Genomic DNA, 5,823 nt, shown 5'->3' with positions numbered 1-5,823 from the left:
AGCGGCCACAGGGCCGCTCTGCAGGAAAACAGCCACACACACCCCAGCCGGCCACATGCACACCAGCTCTCCAACGGGCACGCCTTCCCCAGGCACTGTGACACCGGGGCAGGCGTCCCCACGTCCCCACGACACCAGGAAGAAGGCTTGGCCTCACCCCTTCTCCCAGCGCAGAATGTGGGTCAAACGCCCGGCCCCACACCTCTTCCCTGCTCCTGGGTCTCCAGACCACGCTGCCTGCTGACGCGGGGTCACTGAGTGCCGGGATCTCTGCTGTCCGTGTGGGAGCTCTGGCCAGCGGGCCAGCGGTTGCCAGCTGCTGCCACCCCCGCCCTCGTATGCAAGCTCTGCTTTGCTCTCCCTTACATGGCAGAGAGGCCAACTTTGTTTAAAAGGAATTCAGGGATGGTTTGATATTATTTTTTTTTTCAGTCCTGGGCTTGAGCTCAGGGCCTGAGCACTGTCCTTGGACTTTCTCAAGGCTAGAGCTCTACCGCTTGAGCCTCAGCACCACTTCCAGCCTTTTTTCTATGTATGTGGTACCAAGGAATCGAACCCGGGTCTTTGTGCATGCTAGGTAAGCACTCTACCACTAGGCCAAACTCCCGGCCAGTTGATATTATTTTTAAGAGCATCACACCAGTAATTCAAAACACCTAACCCCACACACTCAGGGTTATCTAGACTGAGGACTAGAAAAAGATGTTTCTGTAGCGTTCAGATGATAAGAATCTGAGCCACCTTCAGTTTTTGTTGCACAGTATGGGATTTTGTTTTGTCTTATTAATCATTGTCTAGTAGAAGAGGCACAGCCCACAGAAACAGTACACATGGATTAGGCCCTTGGTCTAATTTGTCAGCCTTTTATTTTGATAGATGTACAAAAGGTGAGATCAAAAATTCATTCCTGATAAAGCTGTTACGAGCTAAAGATAGAAAACAATATTCCAGAATATGATAAGTGTACTGAATTTAAAAGGAAAAGTCACATTTAGCATAATGCACTAGAGAGATGTCCACAGAAACAAGATGAGGGCTTCTGACATTGCCAACATTATCTTAAATCTCCCTGGATGTTGTAGTCTGGAAAAGTAAACCAGAAATTAGAAAGTAAGTAGAATTGAGTGAATAATTACAGAGCGTCATGGTATCACATTGTGAAGCTCATAATAAATTCCTATTGGAAGAAAAACCACTTCAAACTACAAAATAGCCTGGAGTAAGCTTTTCAAGAAATGCACATTGGCTATGTTTTAAAACAGACCGAAGCCAGGCACAGTGACTCATGCCTAGAATCCCAGCTGGTCAGGAGGCTGAGATCAGAGGATTGCGGGTCAAAGCCAGCCTGGGCAGGGAAGATTCTGATCTCCAATTAACCACCAGAAAACCAGAAGTGGCGCCGTGGCTCCAGAGACAGAGCACTGGCCTTGAGCTGAAGAGCTCGGGGACAGCGCCCAGGCCTGGAGTTCAAGCCCCAATGACAGACCAAAAATGATGACAGACCAAAAATGACAACAGACAGAGGAGGCTGGGTTCAAGCCCGGCCTGAAGACCCCGGAGACACCGAGTTCCCTGGACAGAGGTGAAGTCTCACAGCTCAGGAAGGGCGGAGCATGGCCCTGAGTCCCCCAGGGCCGTGTGCCATGGCGATGGCTACAGAGGTCATTCATGGAGAAGCGCCATGTGAGAGGCCTGAATCCAGCGCCCAGCATCCCTCTGGCTGGGGTTCCCAGGAAAACCCATCTGGGTCCCAGGGTCCCCACCTTCCCAGAGCTATGCCCCGTGTCCCCAGCATGCCCACGGACCCCCCCCCCCGCCCCTGCCACGTTGAAGCCCAGGCTGGGAGATCAGCCCCCCTGAACCCAGACTCCACGTGATCGGAGCGCTCTTCCCGGACCAGGGCGGCGCCCGGAGCCTCTGCATCCCCCTGAGATGCCGGCGCCTGGCTTGGTGCCCGGCCTGGACGGTGCCCCCACTCCCCGGCAATTGTCACTGCCCAGCCACTGTCACACGCGCTAGGAAACCACACTTAGAGCACAGCATGGAGAAAGATCTAGAACAAAACACAACGACCGAGGCTTCCATCTTGTTAGTAGAGGTAAGCAGTGCCCTGCAGACGGGGCGGGCTCCATGGGCCAACGGCACTGAGCTCAGCAGGCCAACAACGCGAGGTCTCACCTCCCCCGCGCCCACGGCACGCTCTGGAGAGGTCTTGCCTCCCCTCGTATGCCCACAGCATACTCTGGAGAGGTGTCACCTCCCCCCAATGTCCACAGCACGCTCTAGAGAGATCTCACTTCCCCTGTGTCCACGGCACGCTCTGGACAGCCGGTGCCCGTCGAGAAGGGGACGCTCAGATCCGTTCAGGTGTTTTGGAAGCACTTGGGAATGTAAATCTCTCTCAACGGTGAATGTTATCAAGTCTAAATGCAGATCGAGTTATTTCCGATGAAAATTCAGCATCTGAACGGATGTGGGCTCTACGTGGAAACTGTGGGCCAGACTTCAGAGTCGATACAGCGAAAAGAACAGAAGACAGAGGCCGGACGGCCCGGCACGACGCGCAGGGGAAGACAGCACACTGCCCTTGGGTGCCATCCGGGTGACCGGCGCGTGTGCGAATCTGAGTTTGCTCGTGGTGGGCTGCTGCAGGGCCGGTTACACGCCTGGCCTGGGCTTGCCTGCCGGGGCCCAGGAGGAGCTAACACTGCAGCAGGCAGCGCCAAGGCCCAGAGGCAGGGCACAGCCCTCACGGTGGCGGGGGAGGGGGAGGCCCCCGGGAACTGTGGGTCAGGCCAGGCCACGGGCCGGGAGAGCCGAGCGCTCCAGAGGGGCTGAGTGACCGGCCTCATCCATCCATGTTTCCTCCCCAACTCCAGCCTTCTGCCCTTGACGTCCTATGGCGGCAGCCTTGGCTTCCCAGAGGCCCCGAGCTCAGCAGCCATGCTCACCCCAGCTACACAGGAGGCTGAGATCTGAGGACTGTGGTTCAAAGCCAGCCCGGGCAGGAAAGACCATGAGACTCCAAGAAACTACTTAGAAAAAGCTGAACGTGGCGCTGTGGCTCAAATGGCAGAGTGCTAGCCTTGAGCACAAAGAGGCTCAGGGACAGCGTCCACGCCCTGAGTTCAAGCCCAGGATGGGCAAAAACAAAACAGGGTCTCAGATCCCATCAGCTTTGCCCTCATGAGACCCCCGACACGGGAGGGTCAGGAGGAGGCCCAGCCCCGCCCAGCCCAGCCCAGCCCCAGCCCAGCCCCAGCCCCAGCCCCAGCCCCAGCCCAGCCCCAGCCCAGCCCCAGCCCAGCCCCAGCCCAGCCCAGCCCAGCCCAGCCCAGCCTCAGCCCAGCCCAGCCCAGCCCAGCCCAGCCCAGCCCAGCCCAGCCCAGCCCCAGCCCCAGCCCCAGCCCCAGCCCAGCCCCAGCCCAGCCCCAGCCCCAGCCCCAGCCCAGCCCCAGCCCAGCCCAGCCCCAGCCCCGCCCCAGCCCAGCCCCAGCCCAGCCCAGCCCAGCCCCAGCCCCAGCCCAGCCCAGCCCAGCCCCAGCCCCAGCCCAGCCTCAGCCCAACCCACGCCCAGCCTCAGCCCAACCCCAGCCCAGCCCAGCCCCAGCCCAGCCCCAGCCCCAGCCCCAGCCCAGCCCAGCCCAGCCCCAGCCCCAGCCCCAGCCCAGCCCCAGCCCCAGCCCCAGCCCCAGCCCCAGCCCAGCCCAGCCCAGCCCAGCCCAGCCCCAGCCCAGCCCAGCCCAGCCCCAGCCCAGCCCAGCCCAGCCCCAGCCCCAGCCCAGCCCCAGCCCAGCCCAGCCCCAGCCCCAGCCCAGACCCAGCCCCAGCCCCAGCCCAGCCCCAGCCCCAGCCCCAGCCCCAGCCCAGCCCCAGCCCAGCCCCAGCCCCAGCCCAGCCCCAGCCCCAGCCCCAGCCCCAGCCCCAGCCCCAGCCCAGCCCCAGCCCCAGCCCCAGCCCAGCCCAGCCCCAGCCCCAGCCCAGCCCAGCCCCAGGCCCAGCCCAGCCCCAGGCCCAGCCCAGCCCCAGCCCCAGCCCAGCCCAGCCCCAGCCCAGCCCAGCCCAGCCCCAGCCCAGCCCCAGCCCAGCCCAGCCCAGCCCCAGCCCAGCCCCAGCCCAGCCCCAGCCCAGCCCCGCCTGCCCATCCTGACATAACCACCCAGACATGCCTGCCCTGTGTCCCCCCCACCCCTCCCCAGCTCTGTGTCCTCTCCCCTCCTCAGTTCTGTGTCCCCTCCCCTCCCTCAGCTCTGTGTCCCCTCCCCTCCCTCAGCTGTGTCCCCTCCCCTCCCCTCCTCAGTTCTGTGTCCCCTCCTCTCCTCTCCCTCAGCTCTGTGTCCCCTCCCCTCCCCAGCTGTGTCCCCTCCCCTCCCCTCCCTCAGCTCTGTGTCCCCTCCCCTCCCCAGCTCTGTGTCCCCTCCCCTCCCCTCCCCAGCTCTGTGTCCCCTCCCCTCCCTCAGCTCTGTGTCCTCTCCCCTCCTCAGTTCTGTGTCCCCTCCCCTCCCTCAGCTCTGTGTCCCCTCCCCTCCCTCAGCTCTGTGTCCTCTCCCCTCCTCAGTTCTGTGTCCCCTCCCCTCCCTCAGCTCTGTGTCCTCTCCCCTCCCTCAGTTCTGTGTCCCCTCCCCTCCCTCAGCTCTGTGTCCCCTCCCCTCCCTCAGTTGTGTCCCCTCCCCTCCCCTCCTCAGTTCTGTGTCCCCTCCTCTCCTCTCCCTCAGCTCTGTGTCCCCTCCCCTCCCCAGCTGTGTCCCCTCCCCTCCCCTCCCTCAGCTCTGTGTCCCCTCCCCTCCCCAGCTCTGTGTCCCCTCCCCTCCCCAGCTCTGTGTCCCCTCCCCTCCCCTCCCCAGCTCTGTGTCCCCTCCCCTCCCTCAGCTCTGTGTCCCCTCCCCTCCCTCAGCTCTGTGTCCCCTCCCCTCCCCTCCTCAGTTCTGTGTCCCCTCCTCTCCCCTCCCCAGCTCTGTGTCCTCTCCCCTCCCCAGCTGTGTCCCCTCCCCTCCCTCAGCTCTGTGTCCCCTCCCCTCCCCTCCCCAGCTCCGTGTCTCCTCCCCTCCCTCAGCTCTGTGTCCCCTCCCCTCCCCAGCTCTGTGTCCCCTCCTCTCCCCTCCCTCAGCTCTGTGTCACACCTTCCATTATCTTCACATTTTCATGCCCTCTCCCCCACAGCCAGGGTCGCAGGCCTGTCTGGGGAATCCAGGCCCCCTCCACTGTCTCTCCGCCCTCCTCTGGGGATTGAGGAAGAAGCCTCCAAACAGACCCAGCTGGGCCTCGGGCACAGCACCAGGCTGGGAGATGGCGGCCACCAGCTGTGGGGCGAGGGCTATGGCACTGAGGGACTTTCTGCCCCCCCAAGGTCCCCAACTGTCCACACTCTTCTGCCACCCCACCTCTGGAGGGGACCAGCTGTGAGTCAACCCTTGCTTGCAAAGGGCAGAGCTGGCCTTTCAACCAACTTGGCAAGAGGAATGGCCTGGCTCAGGTTCCTGAAAAGTCCAGGAGAAAGCTTCAGGCACAGCTGGATCCAGAAGCCCTCAGAGCCAGGAGAGACCACAGGAGGGTTGGGGCGGCCGCATGGGTATGGCTTCGGCTATGCTGTCACTGGTTTGGGCCAGCTGGTCCCCACCAGCCGGGAAGCGAGGGGGACACAGATACCTCTGCACGAGACATGGAGAAGAGCTTGAGGACGGTGTGTGGGACTGGGTGTGGCCCCCAAAGCCCCCCAGCCGCCAACCTGCCACCCCAGGGTGGCCGAGCCCGACTGCATGCCATGGAGAGGGGTTCCAGGTCTGCTCGCCCTCCACGTTGGATCCAAGGCACCGCCCAGATCTC

This window comes from Megascapheus bottae, chromosome 33 (assembly GCF_031878675.1).
Source record: "Megascapheus bottae isolate mThoBot1 chromosome 33, mThoBot2.hap1, whole genome shotgun sequence".
NCBI lineage: Eukaryota > Metazoa > Chordata > Mammalia > Rodentia > Geomyidae > Megascapheus > Megascapheus bottae.
This window is presented reverse-complemented; position numbering follows the sequence as displayed.